Here is a 15,201-nt window from a genome sequence, read left to right as displayed (position 1 = left end):
TTGTAAGTGTAAAAAGATATCACATTGTGATTTTAATTGCATGTCCTTGATTACTAGTGTGGCTGCATGTACTTTTCAGATCTTCGAGTTATTTGCCCACTTCTGCAAGACTGTTAGATCATGGTTTTTTTTTAACCATTTTTGTTGATGTTTTTGGGTTGAGTATCTTGTTCCTTATTGATTTATTGAAGATGTTCTTATACATCCTGTGTACTAACACTTTCTCAATGAAATACGCTGCAAATACCTTTGGCCCAATCTGTAGCTTGTCCTTTCAGATTTCTCTGAAAAATGGTATTTTGAGGAAAAAAAATTTTAAAACTATAATCACATTTGTAATTTCAGCTTTGTATTAGGTATTTCTGTGTTTTCTTTCAGGACTCCCTTTCTGCCTCAAAGTTATACAAACATTCTATACTTTCTTCTACAAGTTTTAACATTTTGCTTTTCTGCATTTAGTTATCTACCCAGCTATTTTTTTATTTAAGTTTATTTATTAATTTTTGAAAGACACAGAAAGAGAGAATGGAAAGGGTGGACAGAGGGAGAGAGAGGATCCTAAGCAGGCTCTGTGCTGATCAGTATGGAGCTCAACACAGGGCTCTATCCCACAAACCGTGAGATCACGACCTTAGCTAAAATTGACAGACACTTAAATGATGGAGCTGCCCAGGCACCCCTGGAAATTATTTTTTATTATAATATGTGTTAGCTATCTATTTTTATTTTTTCCAAGTGTTATAAACAATCTGCTTAACAACATTTAGTAAGAGTTCACTTTTTCTCCATTGATTGTAGTGCTACGTCTGTCAGGGTTTCAAATGTGTATCAACATGTTTTGGGTTTTCTATTAGTTTCTACTCATCTGTTTGTCTATCTCTGCATACTCCATTGCTTCATAATAAGTTTTGACATTTCTTAGGACAATTCCCTCTACTTAGTTCATTGTCCTCAAATTTTTCTGAACTATTCTTGAGCTTTTTCTCTTCATAATTAATTTTGGACTTACTGGACAAGTTCTATAAAAACACTTGTTGATGTTTGAATAAAATCATACTGATTTTTAGATTACTTCAGGGAAAACTAACATCTTTATCATATTGACTCTTCCCATCAGTAAAACTTGTCTATACAATTACTCTGGGCAAGTAACAAGGTTGTATCATGTGTTGCTGCCATGTGTTCAGTTATTTAAAGCTTGAAAACAAGGGCAAAAAGGAGAGCAACCTATCTTTTTTATGTGATGTAGGTGCATTATTTAACAGGTCCAACCAAGGATAATTTGGGGGAATGTATTTTAATTGATCCACTGTTTAAAATTGATTAAAATCCTGGATATATTTAAGTTGTATGTTAATTTGTAGATTTTTGTCCTGAAAAACTCAGATACTTTTCTTCTGTTAAAAAGATAATCTCATAGGCCATGGTTTATTTCCCTGTAGAATATTAACTAGCTTTATGTCTAACTTAGCAATGTTACTTTATTAATGTTCTAATACTACTTTATTAAGTAATATTGCCTTGAACTGTGTTCTTCTAAAATGTCCTTTGAATCACATTTATCATCTCACTGGTTCTCTCATTAATTAGTGAGTTTAGTAGAGTCTAATACATGTTCATTTTATATGTACCAAAGTCATTTTTTAACTCTCTGAATATTAGCCTACAATAGCTTTGGAGGTTCCACCAAGATGCCACAGTGGATTCACAAAGCCAATTCAACTGTCATCACAGAAATGCACTTCATGGGCTGTTTAAGCCCAGGCACCTATTTGCTTGGTCTCCACAGTGATTCCAAAGCAGCGATAATGCGCTATGTTTGTTAACATGGTTTTTTTCTAACTTAGTACTTTTGAATTTTTTCTGGTTTTGGTCATTTTGGTTCTGGATCTAGTTTGCACTAGACAGCAACAACAATAAATAATTCCCCACTGGTAGCAGTAATGAGTACCACTGTAATTTTATAATCTGACTTCTTGAGACGGCTATCAGGATTCTGGGGATCTATTATCTCTTGTGGGAGATGGTAAAGAATTTGAGTTGCTCTCCTTTAATTTGTTTTTTGACTATTTGTGGGCTTAGGCTATTTCATATAAAATTTCATGGACACTAGAAAGGAAAATAGCCTTTTGAAATCCTGACTGGTGAGTTTTTATGTTTCTTTGATTACTTAAAGCTATTTCTGAGGTTGCAGAACTGAAGTTACATATTCTCTGTGTTCCTGTAATTGAGAAAAGCCGTTATCTCTCACCGTGTGTGTGTGAAATATGTTCCTAACATAGAAGGGTATTAATAAATTAAATTATAAAGTCTTGGAATTGAAAGGAAGGATAATCTGGTTCATAGAGAATAGTAAGCATTTTCAGAAATCTTCTCTTCTAGTATCTTAACAAAGAAAAAAAATCTTGGGGCGCCTGGGTGGCGCAGTCGGTTAAGCGTCCGACTTCAGCCAGGTCACGATCTCGCGGTCCGTGAGTTCGAGCCCCGCGTCAGGCTCTGGGCTGATGGCTCGGAGCCTGGAGCCTGCTTCCGATTCTGTGTCTCCCTCTCTCTCTGCCCCTCCCCCGTTCATGCTCTGTCTCTCTCTGTCCCAAAAATAAATAAACGTTGAAAAAAAAAAAAAAAAAGAAAAAAATCTTTAGAGGTTCTTCTAGAAGCTCAGAAAAATTTTTATAGAGAGCCCAGTTCACGTAATAAAAGTCAATTTTTAGACAAATAAGACTAACTTAATAATTTTTGCTTAAAATACATACCTATGTTTTCTCCATGATTTTGTAAAGGTGTGGGCTTGTATTTTCCAAATAAAGAGACTAGTTAATCTGAACTTCCTAATATTCTGATATGGATACACCAGGCACCATGTACAGTATCCCTACATAAAGTTTCACAAGCATAAAAAAATTGTGTTTAAACTGAATCATAATTCTGACTTTTATATCAATAGTAATTATATTTTAAAAGTATCAGCTTAAAACATGATTTCCAAGATTCTTAGTGATCTCCAAAACCTTAGTCATAAAGCATAGCTTTTAATATAAACAACTCTGCTTCTATCAAAATGTTATAGGGTGGCTCAGTCGGTTAAGTGTCCGACTCCTGGTTTTGGCTCAGGTCATGATCTATGGTTCGTGAGCTTGAGCCTCTGCGCTGACAGCATGAAGCCTTCTTAGGATTCTCTCTCTCTCCCCCCCCCCCCATCTCTGCTCCTCTCTCTCAAATAAATAATCTTAAAAAAAAAAAAGTTATAAAGTTACTATAGCTTTGCATCGTATTCATGAATGTGTTTATCTTTACACTTCAAGAAGATGTAAAAATAGTGTGTGTGGCTGCAGAAATTATGGTTGCTAGTCTGGTATTGTTTGTGTATGATAGGCAATTATTATCAAGTTCTTATCTACTTGCAAAGGTTGTTAACCAGAAGCTGGTTAAGTAAACTGTCAAATGTAGTATGGATAATTGACGCTATGCCAGCAACAACAGTGATAGAAAAAATATAATTGTGTAGGTGAAGTAATGGGAAGAATTTCTTTTGAAAGGAAGGACGGACAGTAGGTTAGCCCATTCTAGAATATGAGAGAACATAATGAAGACCAAAAATTGAGTGTGTATAGCAAGTTGAAGAAGGTTTGAAGAAGTGATTTTTATTTGCTTAGGTTTCTACCATCTGAGGCCAAAAAGAAGCTACAGAATGAGCTGAATTTTTGTGCAATGCATTCAGTTTTGAAGTTATTCATAATATAATTTAGAAGAAAAGAGTAAAATTCTTTTACTACTACAGTTACACAGAGTGAATCAATTCCGATTTTCATGATATCCCTTCATATATTTGAAAACTGCTATTATATTCCTCCATTGGGGTAAGGATGAGAAGAGAATGACATAGAAAAGAAAGATTAAAATCAGGAAGACAGTTAAGAAGTCATGTGCAATTTGTAAAAAGCTTGAAATGATAACAGCACAAATTTATGAATGAGAGTTCTTTTACTTCATATCCTCACCAGCATTTCATGCTGTTAGTGTTTTGGATTTGGGCCATTCTAATAGGTATGTAGTGGCATCTCATCATTGTTTTAATTTGCAATACTCATATTGGGAGAAAACATTTATATATCATATATCTGATATGGGGCTTATATCTACAGTATTATAAATAATAGTTATAACCCAATAACCGAAAGACAACCTAATTTAAAACTAAGTCAGGAAAAGACAAATATCATATGATCTCACTTATATGTAGACTCTAGAATCCAAAACCAATAAACAAACCAAAAACAAAGCTCACATATACAGAAAACAGATTGGTGGTTGCCAGAAGGTAGGAGGGGTGAGAAGTGGGGGTGGATGGAATGGATGAAGGGGTCAAAAGGTACAAACCTCCAGCTACAAAATAAATAAGTCATGGGGATGTAACATATAGCATGGGGACTATAGTTAATAATACTGTATTGCATGTTTGAAAGATGTTATGTAAAGTGTATCTTAAAAGTCTTCATCACAAGGAAAAAAAAATAATTTGTGACTATGTATAGTGATGGATGTTAACTAGACTTACTGTGGTATTCATTTCACAACATATACAAATCATTATGTTATACACCTGAAATATAATGTTATACGTCAAGTATATCTTAAGAGGAAAAAAAAGTGGGCAAAGGATCTGAATAGGCATTTCTCTAAAGTAGACACCCAAATGGCCAATAAGCACATAGAAAAGATGCTCAACATCAACAGCCATTAGGGAAATGCAAATCAAAACTAAAATAAGATACCTCTTCACACCCCCACTCAGAGATGGTTATGCCAAAATACAGATAATAACAAGTGTTCATGAGGATGTGCAGAAATCGTAACCCTCATGCATTATCAGAGGCAATATAACATGGTACATGCAGCTACTTTGGAAAACCATCCAGCAGTTCCTTAAAACGTTAAACCTAGAGTTACCACATGACCCAGAAATTCCTCTCCTAGGTATATACCCAAGAAAAATGAAAACATGTCCACACAAAAATCTGTACATGAATGTTCAAACCAGTATTCATAATAGCCAAAAAGAAGAAACACCCAAATATCCATCAACTGACGTCAGAATAAACAAAACGTGGTATATCCATTCAATAGACTATTATTTGGAAATATAAAGGAATTAAATGTGATACATGATACAACATGGATGAACCTTGAAAACACCATACTGGTGAAAAAAAGCCAGTCACAAGAACTACGTATTGTAGGATGATTCCATTTATATGGAATGTCCAGAAAAGTCAAATATCTACAGACAGAAAGTAGATCAGTGCCTAAAGTGGGGGTAAGGGAGGGAGCTGGGAGAAAAGGAAAGTGATTGTTAATGGACATGGGGTTTCTTTCTGGAGTGGTCAAAATGTGCTGCAATTAATTGAGGTAATAGTTACACACATCTTGAATATTCTGGAAATGACTGAATTCTATAATTAAATAAGTGATGACATGTGAATTACATCTCAATACAAATGTTAAACATTAATCTTAAAGAACAACTTTATCCAAAGCACTACCAGCTTCATCATTCTAATAAAATATATTTCTAAATCACTTAGTGTAGCTGTCAAGTTTCTTCAGCATTGGGTCTTAAACTAATTCTGACATTTTTATCCCACATTATCCTTCTTGACATTTAAACTTTTATCACTCTGTCCCCCATCTGCCTCTACCCCCTCTCCCATTTCACCATGCACAAGACTGGATTACTGTACGCATAAGAAATCGGAAGTGTTCGTATTTAAGAATCTTTGGTTGACTATTGTGCTAGAGGGTGGGTTCATTAAAAATTAATTAATAGACTAAATATTACAGCGAATTAAAAATTCTAGTATGCAGCATGTATCTCCCTTTTTCCCATTTGATCCATGTGGTTAAGTCCATTACTCTTTTCTCCCACAGAGCAGGTCCAGGATCACTTTCTCCTTTTGTTAATCATTCTTCTCAGGACTTTAGAAAAGCATGCTCCTCTTTAGTTCTCTCGAGCTTACTCTCTACTCCCCGTAAGTGGAAAGATGGATGCATCCACAACTATCTCTCCCTACTCTCATTCCTTCTCTTCCTTCTACAAAGCAGGGAGAACGTGGGATTTGCTCAGACATTCTTAACCATTTGAACCATCCTTCATACTTTTTGCCCATATAGCCTCTTTCTACTCTTCCTCTAGGTCTAAGGAAGCATTGTGGTGGTAACATTATAGACTTGTCTTAGAGGGAAAAAAAAGAAACAAAAACAAAAACAATAAAGTCCTTTAGCCAACTCTAGACTCACCTACCTTAAACACTCTGCCAGATTAACTTACTCATGATGAGGTTGTGAGTCATGGCTTTGTGTTGTTTCATATTTTCCTTTATGTATTGTACACATAAAACTGAACTAGAGCTCCCACCTGAGGGAGTTAGGAGAATTGAAATTCAGCCTTTATGCTAGCTGTCAAGCCATGCACCCATAAGGTGGCATACTTCTGTGAGAGGTGCATTTTTCACGTTTGCACAAAAGTACAGTATGAGGTAGTAGTAGTCCTACCATACTGGACAGGATAGTCTAGAGCACCAGTTCCTAGGCTGCCTGACTGCAACAGAATAAAATGGAGGAACATGGAAAAGGACAGATTCCTGGAGTTGCACCTCCTCTAAAATTCTTGTTCATAAGACGTGGAGTAAAGCACAGGATAGACATTTGAGCTGTTTCCTGATTCTGTCTATTAGGACTAAAATTGTCATTCACACACAAGTTTTAACATAAATATATGCTTTCATTTCTCTTGGAAAATACCAAAGAGTTTAACTGCTGAATTGAAAGGTTAAGTATCTGTTTAACATTAGAAGAACTGCCAAACTATTGTCCTAAGTGGCAGTAAAATTTTACATTCCCACCAGTCACGTACGAGTATTCCATTTCTCAACATCCTTGCCAACATTTTATATTGTCAGTGTTCTTTAGCCATTCTAGCAGGTGTGCAGTGGTATCTCAATGCAGTTTTAATCTGCATTCATCAGTGACTAACGATGTTGAACATATTTTCATGTGCTGCTGGCCATTCATATATCCTCCTCTGTGAAACAGCTATCAAAAAATCTTTTGTCCATATTTTTTAACTTGGGTTGTTGTTACTGAGTTGTAAATGCTCTTCACATTCTGGATACAAGCCCTTGTATATATGTTTTGCAAATATATTGTCCTTGTCTATACTTTCTCTTTTCATTCCGAAACTGTGCCTCTCAAAGTATAAAAGTTGTGATTTTAATGAAATACAACGTGTCAGTTTTTTTCTTTGATGGTCCATGTTTTGTGACCTGTTAAATGTGACAATACAAAGATTTTCACCTATGCATTCTTTTTATAGGTTTAATTGTTTAAACTCTTAGGTCTAGACCTATGATTAATTTTGGCTAATTAATTAATCCAACGTAATTAATTATGGTATGGTAACATTTGTGGCTCAGTTTTTTTCCCCAAATGGATATCTAATTCTTGTACTGCTATTTGTTGAAAAATATTATATATTTTAGCACTGAGTTATCATGGTACTTATACTGAAAGTCAACTGACTCTATGTCTCAATCCTTTTTTATTGTTTTTTAAATGTTTATTTATTTTGAGAGTGAGAGAGCTAGCAGGGAAAGGGCAGAGGTAGAGGGAGAGACAGAGAGACAATCCCAAGCAGGCTCTGCCTCTCCCAAGCAGGTCAGCACAAAGCCCGATGTGGGGCTCAAACACATGAACCAGGAGGTCACGATCTGAGCTGGTATCAGACTCAGATGCTCAACGAACTGAGCTACCCAGGTGCTTCTATATGTCTCCATCTATTCCTTACTTTCTATTCTATTCCATATATTGCTATTTTTATATATTTATTAGATATTAAATATTTCTATTTTATACCAATATTACATAGTCTTGGGTACTGAGGCTCTATAATCAATCTTGTCAAATTGGGTAAGGTCAGTCTCTAACTTTATTCTTTTTCAGAACTTTTATTCTAGGTACCTTGCCTTTCCTATGCATTTTGGAAACAGCTAATCAATTTCTTTAAAAAAAAATCCTGCTGGGATTTTAATTGAGATTTATTTGAATCTACAGATGAATATGAGGCCATGTGACATCTTAACAATATTGAGAATACTGTTATAAAAATTGTCACATCTCTATTTGTTTACCTAACCTTAGTAACATATTACCAACAACTAGTATGAACTCAACTACATTTTCATTTTTAAACAACACGCTCACAAAAATAATAACTGTAAGGCAAGCCATACCCTGAGAAGACTGTACACATTCCTCCCTTTGTATCTTTTACACATTTGCCCATATATCCCTTCTCTGCCCTCTTGAAAGCCTTCTTCTAAAGGCCCAGTTCAAATATTAACTTCTCCTTCGGCATTAACCTGTTTACTCGAGCCTAGCGGTCTTTTTCTATCCTTTGAACCTCTCCTACACCTTATGTTTTACACCTTCACCTAATGTTACATGTTTTCAGATAATTGTTTAATATTTCTTGAGGTATAAGGTCTCCCTGAGCAGATAAATTGCAAACTTCTTGGGTCTTACATCTGAGCCTGGAGCAGTAATTATGTACTGCTAATCCTATTAAGCCATTTTTGGAGAATTAAGGAAAAGAAAGAACTCCTGTTACATGCAGTTTTATTCTCTGGATGGGACAAAGTTAAATGTCCATTTTTAAGATAACATTTTTTATACACTGCTGTTGATAAGACCCAAAAGATGCAAATGTTCCACTTACTGGCTCCCTTCCCATTATTCTGTTTATGCCATTCCCTTTTCTGTGACAACATCTTCTCTTGGCCATTTGTTACTTAAATATTTTTCTAGAAAACATCCTTCCTGATTAAATGTTACTTAATCTAAGTATCATTTTTTTTTAACTTTCTACCTTTGTGCATGTGTATACATAATTTGTGTAACATGACTTAACGTTTCCTTGTGTTATTTTATAAAAGTTAACTTCTGTAGGGGTGTGTTGAGGGTGGGGACTTTGTCTTATAAGTTGATTCTAAACTACTTTAATGGCTAAAACTATGACTTTATTTCTTCTTAACCTTTGCATAAAATAAAGCATAATGCTATGGAAACAATTGCTCAATACATGCTTTGATGACAACAGTTCCTCAATGTTTCCGAGTGACCAATGACTACAGTTGTACAAGTACAGCAGTTCTCCAAGAACCTTTCATGGCAGTTCAAGTGCCTGATTTACTAGTATCTATGGAAGATAAAGGCAAGAAGAAAATTCTTTTTCTTTCAAATATTTAAAGTAGCTTTGCGCAGTGGCAGTATCATAGTCAATGAGGTTTATCCGAGGTGTGATTATTGCTAATTCAAATATTTAAAGTATACTTCGTATTTTGAAAAACCAAATTAAAGTTGAATTGTAGAATCTGAAAGATGAACACAGTTGGCCTTCCAGAAAAAATAAAGCTAAAAAGCTCAAATTCTCAAAAGGAAAATCGTTGTTATATTTTTATAAAATGAAAAGATGATAACGTGACTTTAATTAGGCAAGAGCATTTGATAAGAAGGATATTTTAAGAAAAGACACAAGTTTAAGGATGACTGAAAGGAGTAATAAATAAAGGACTGCAAAATTTTAAAACGGGTTTTCTTTTTAAGCTAATATGTACAGGACTGGCATCTACTGGTGAGGGGAAATAAAAGGAAAAGCAAATATAGGTTTTTACATCGTCAATAGACAGAGTAATCACAGGTGAAAGAAAATCAGGGTGATGATTATCTTAATGGACAAGAATAAAAGAAGTACAAGCAAGGTCAAAGAAATTTCTGAAAGTACACATGCTTGTACAGAATAATTTAGATAAAATGCAATGGAACAAATACAATTAAAGGGACATTTCTAAGTAGTCTAATCAGAAAGAAGATAGCACAAGTGCTAGAAAAATATAAGTAGAGAAAATAATATGCTTGCTTCATTGATTTGATTGATTCATTCAGTCAGTAATTTAGTAAGAGTGAGTCAATCTTGACTGTATTCCAAGAACAATGAGAGTTATTGGGATACAAATCTGATTGAAGTATGGGGCTTGTGTGAGAATATCACACACACACACACACACACACACACACACACACACACACGTATGCCAGTACAGGGGTATGTGTGTATGCTGCAGAGACTGGAGACCTGGAGTGTGCTAAGCTACACAAAATATTACAGTAAGTGTGCTAAGAAAGGTATAAAAAATAGATTGATATTAAGAGGAGAGGGCTATTGACTTTGTGAGGTGAAGGTCAAGTGGAACCAGAGCAAAGAAAAAAACTGAGAATAGATGGATTCACAACGAAGTCATGGTGTTCTTGCAAATAAGCCAAGAAAGTCACCAGCCATATACAATGCTATCAAAATAAACAAACAGAGATGTGACCCCCCACAAAAACTAGAGACTACTGGAAATTACCTTTAGGAAAAATAACAGAACAATCATTAAAAACTAAAGTTATAAGGAAATTTGGCCAAAAAAGACTGAACACTAGAAGTGGAATCAATCCATTCGTGCACGGGTTTGAGTGCTTATCAAAAGTCTAGTACCAGTATGTTGCATGTGGTCCCTGCTCTCAATGATTTAACAATGAATCTATGGATACACACTCAATACACATGATATGATGACAAAAAAACATAAATGGATGTACTACAGACCATAATATTCAAGTGTACAGGCTGAGAGTTCAGCTGGGCTCAACCAGTGACCTTTATATGGTTTCAGTGATGAATGGGATACTAAGTTTAACCCTGAAGTAAAAGACAATGAATGTTGAGAAAAATAGGACTTGGGGAAGGGTGAAGAGTATAAAAGGAAGTATGGAAGTAAGAAAAGAATCTGGGTCTCAGAGTTGCTGAGACCAAAATTTCAATCCTAAAGTTTTCACTTATTGATAATCTAAAAGTCCCCAATGCTGTTTCCCCCTCTGTATGTTGTTTTAGGAATATTTTTTAAATTTGTGAGATGTAAAGAAATAGAAAAAGGAACTACTGGAAGATAGAAAAAGAAAAGAGCTAGAAAGCAGATGGCAGGCTGGGAGTGAAAGTTTCTACAAAGTAGTCCTGGAAAGAGAGAAAGAAACCTGAGGTGAAGTAAATCCAGGCCCACCCACCCTTCCTGCAAGTACTGTGGAAGTGAAGAATGAATGAAGGAGACTAAAGACTCAAGTTACAGCTCTCAGGCCCACATGGCAAAAATCCCCAATCTACAAAACTGGAAAAGCAATGAATACTTGGGAAAAAAAGGTGATAGACTGGGGGATGGGAAATTAAATGCATATCACCATTTAAATGCATATCACCACCAACAGGATAAAACAAATTCACAAGCATTTTCCTAATGCTGGACGGATGGGGGTTGGAAAAAGGTATCCTATTTAAAAGTATATAGCATGCAAAATGTTAAATGTAAATGAATGGTACTGTACCTATTACAGCAAAACTTTATTTTTTTATAGCAAAACTTTAAAATGGGTAACAGTCTCTTTATAATGCATTTTGATTGCTTTATTTTAGCAAAAGTTTATTTAGATGTTTTCATTCATTTACCTCAGCACACAGTTTTCTTAATCCATTTTCTATGAAACCTTAGGTTTCTTCAACTATGAATTCCTGAAAGAATTAATCCTTAGTTTAGATGAAGAAGGTTCACTATTACTACCATACTGATTGTAATGATTAGCAAAAATATGTGTGAAAGGGTTAGCAGAGTAATTGATGTATTATATGGCCTTAATACATTGTAGTTTTAGTAATTACTATTTTGACTAAGATGTGCAAGAAGGTTGGGGAAGGACACTGGTGCAGACAATAATGTAATCTTCCTGATTGTAGTAGAGAATTGAATATGCACTTAAATAACATTGGTATTCAATGTTAACAAGACCTTGGCCCCTGATTGGCAAAAAATAGAGAGCAACTATACATTATTGTTCACAAAGGCTACAAAAAGTGATAATTGTAGAAAGAATAATCTTGGAACAAGGTGAGGATAAACTGGGAAAGATCAGCTAAATGAAGCCCCAGAAAATATGGCATAATAAGAGAAAGACCGGACACAGAGATATGGCACAAAGAATGAACACAAAAGAATCTGAGGAACATTCCAAGGCAGGGAAATAAAAAATACAATAAGATATTATATAGGTAAAATAAATAAAACAATAAAGGATGACTAGAAAGGTTTACATCTAAAGTAATGAAAAATAGGGTCAGCACAGAAAAAATGGATTGTTCTTATCAAGGGAAAGGAAGGAAAAAAGGAAAAGAGGAATTCAATTTATGTTAAGTTTGAGATGAAAACAAGATACAAGTGATATAATAAATAGGTTCTATATCCACCAAGATTGGGATATGAATTTGAAAGTAATTTCTATAGTCATGGAAAAAAATCAGTTCACCAACTGAATACAAAAATGAGTTCAAGAAGCTAATTTGGGAGAATTATAATATGGGGTGAAAAATATAAGGAAAAAGATCTATACAGCTGTCTGTCTCTCTCTTTCTCTTTCACACACACACACACACACACACACACACGCACACCAACAAAAAACAAAACAAAACAAAACAAAAAAAATCCCAAGGATCTCATTAGAAATAAGTGATTATGATATGACACTGAAAAGTTTAAGAAGATTAGGTCTAAGAAAAGGTTACTGGATGTCTCAAACACCAGGTAAATAATTTTCAAAGCAGTAAATTGGACAGAAAATTAAGGGTATAAACTAAATACAGAATTTTACTGTATTTTAGTTTAGAGTTGCTCTTTAATTCTGATTATTGGACTTGACCGTTGTTAAGATTAGCACTGAAAGAACAGATGATAGCACGATTGTAAAAAATGTAACAGGGAAAAAGCAAATGGAAAATAATTTGCAGAAAAAAGATGTGTCTAGTAAACATCTTAAGAAGCTCAAAAAGAAGAAATTAAAATTTAAAGATAATATCTTGCTATCAATGTATTAAAGATTTTATAACACGATACTCAGTCTTGATTCAGTGCAACAGACTACTCTTAACACTGCTAAGGAGGTACAAACTGAGCAACCTTTCTGAAGGGCAGCTTAGCAACATGTTTCTAAAGCATTTAAAATGTAAGGCACCTTGGGGCTCCTGGGTGAGTCAGTTAGTTAAGCATCTGACTTCAGCTCAGGTCATGATCTCATGATTCTTGAGTTTGAGCCCCGAGTGGAGCTCTGTGCTGACAGCAGGCCTGGAGCCTGCTTCAGATTCTGTGTCTCCCTCTCTCTCTGCCCCTCCCCTGCTTATGTTATCTCTCTCCCTCCCTCCCTCCCTTTCTCTCGCTCTCAAAAATGAATAAAAATTAAAAAAAAATTTTTTTAAAAAGTAATGCGCCTTGACACAATAATTCCACTCTAAGGAAGTAATTTCAAAGAAATAATCAGACATATTCACTATGATTTTTATATAAAAATGCTAACCTGATCAACACCTTGAAACAAGATGCTAGTGTAACAATATGTAAATGGTTTCCATATATAATACAATAGCATGATACACTCTTAAAGTCTGTTGTACAAAAGTGTTTAATGATGTGATATAATATAAGTATAGCCTCTAAAGTCAGATAAGCTAGATTTATAGCCAGGCTTTGCCATTTACTTGCTGTGACTGTATAAGAAAAGTCATAATTTCCTTATATATACAACAGAAATAACAATGATACATATTTAATCAAAGCTATCAGCAATAATAAATAATTTACAAAATATAAAGAGCATAGGAGACTGCCTGATATATAGTAAGTACTCAACAGATAGTATCTCAATCCTAATTTTAAGTAAGTAAACAAAAGCAGAATATGCACAGAAAAAAATCTGTAAGGAAATTCACTGGCAGAATTTTAGTAGTGGTCAACTCTAGATGTGGGATTACTGAAATTTTTATTTTCTCCTTTATATTTTTCTGTGTTTTCTAAACTTTCAACCATGAACATGTACTATATTAAAACTTTAAAGTGTTTTCTAAAATTAGCAAATGCTAATTTGACAACTAATGATAGCATTTTATAGTGACTGTGGATAGTCTAAAAAGTTTTCCTTTAGATTGAAGGCATTATAGTCCATGTTCTTTATTAAAAACACATATGTGCATAACCATAAAATAACTCAAGGTTCTGGACTCAATGATCTATAACCTATGGCCCAAAGGCAAAAAAAGACATTTTCTTTAAAAAAATGTAAAGGACAGGGGGAATTAACACACAGAGTTTTGAGCTTCTGTTGGTCAACGGAAATTTTACACTGCTTGTCATATACAATTAACTTAAATAAGCAGAAAATAAAACAACATTTATAGCACTTTCTCATTTTCTTAATTCATCTGTGTACATGTACTTTTCTTCATGCACTCATGTGCCTAAAATCAGAAAACAAAAAAGTCTAGGAAAAGTACTAAAAGGTAAAACAAAACAAAACAAATACCTATTAATCTAAAATTCTATACACAAAGAAAAAAATATCCTAAAACGCAAGAGGAAAACAAAAAGAATTTTTCAGACATACAAAGCGGAAAGAATCCACCACCACCAGATCTGGTGATAATATGTTAAAGGCAGTCCCTCAGGGAGAAGGAAAATAATATGAGATGGAAATATGGATCTCACAAAGGAATCAAGAGTACCGAAAATGGTCTCTGAGAAGACAGAAGTGATCCAAGCTATCTATAAAGCACTCCGTGCATCAGTGACAGTGACAACAGATATTTGGCACAGATTTGCTCTCTGCAGTCACACCAGTGTGGGGAAGAGGCATCCCATGATTAAAATGCAGGTTCCTGATCCTACATAATTCTTCTTGCCTGCCTCAATACAGGCAGCATTAAGGGAATGAAGAGAGCTCACTACTGTTTGATTATTATTTTCATGAAAAGAGTACCTGTTTTAAAAACTCTTCATTCAAAAGTGATACATTCATTGCAGAAAAAAAAATGAAAACAAATAACAAAAATAAAATAAAATAAAAAACACCAAGGAAATAAAAACTACCTCTAATTTTAAAAAGAGAGGGAGAGAGGGAGGTTCTGTTGAGTTTGGTATTTTGAGAGGTATTTTAATTGACCTTTTTACAGGGGTAGACTCTGTGGTGATTAAGTGGGAAACAAAGCTAAGAAACTAAAAATGAGCAGAAGAAAAA

At 34.5% G+C, this 15,201-nt stretch overlaps 1 protein-coding gene and 1 pseudogene across 4 annotated transcripts in view; one reads left to right on the top strand and one right to left on the bottom strand.

Annotated features, from left to right (window-relative positions):
• Nucleotides 1-15,201, bottom strand: part of PPP1R9A (protein phosphatase 1 regulatory subunit 9A) — a 317,596-nt gene that overhangs the window by 120,631 nt on the left and 181,764 nt on the right. The window lies entirely within an intron of this gene.
• Nucleotides 9,304-9,434, top strand: LOC124525288 (uncharacterized; annotated as a pseudogene).

Source organism: Lynx rufus, unplaced genomic scaffold, assembly GCF_022079265.1.
Source record: "Lynx rufus isolate CCGP_SWC_20201006 ecotype Redwood Valley unplaced genomic scaffold, mLynRuf1.p SCAF_4, whole genome shotgun sequence".
NCBI lineage: Eukaryota > Metazoa > Chordata > Mammalia > Carnivora > Felidae > Lynx > Lynx rufus.
The sequence above is the reverse complement of the archived record's forward strand: the minus strand, read 5'-3'. Positions and strand labels throughout refer to the sequence as shown.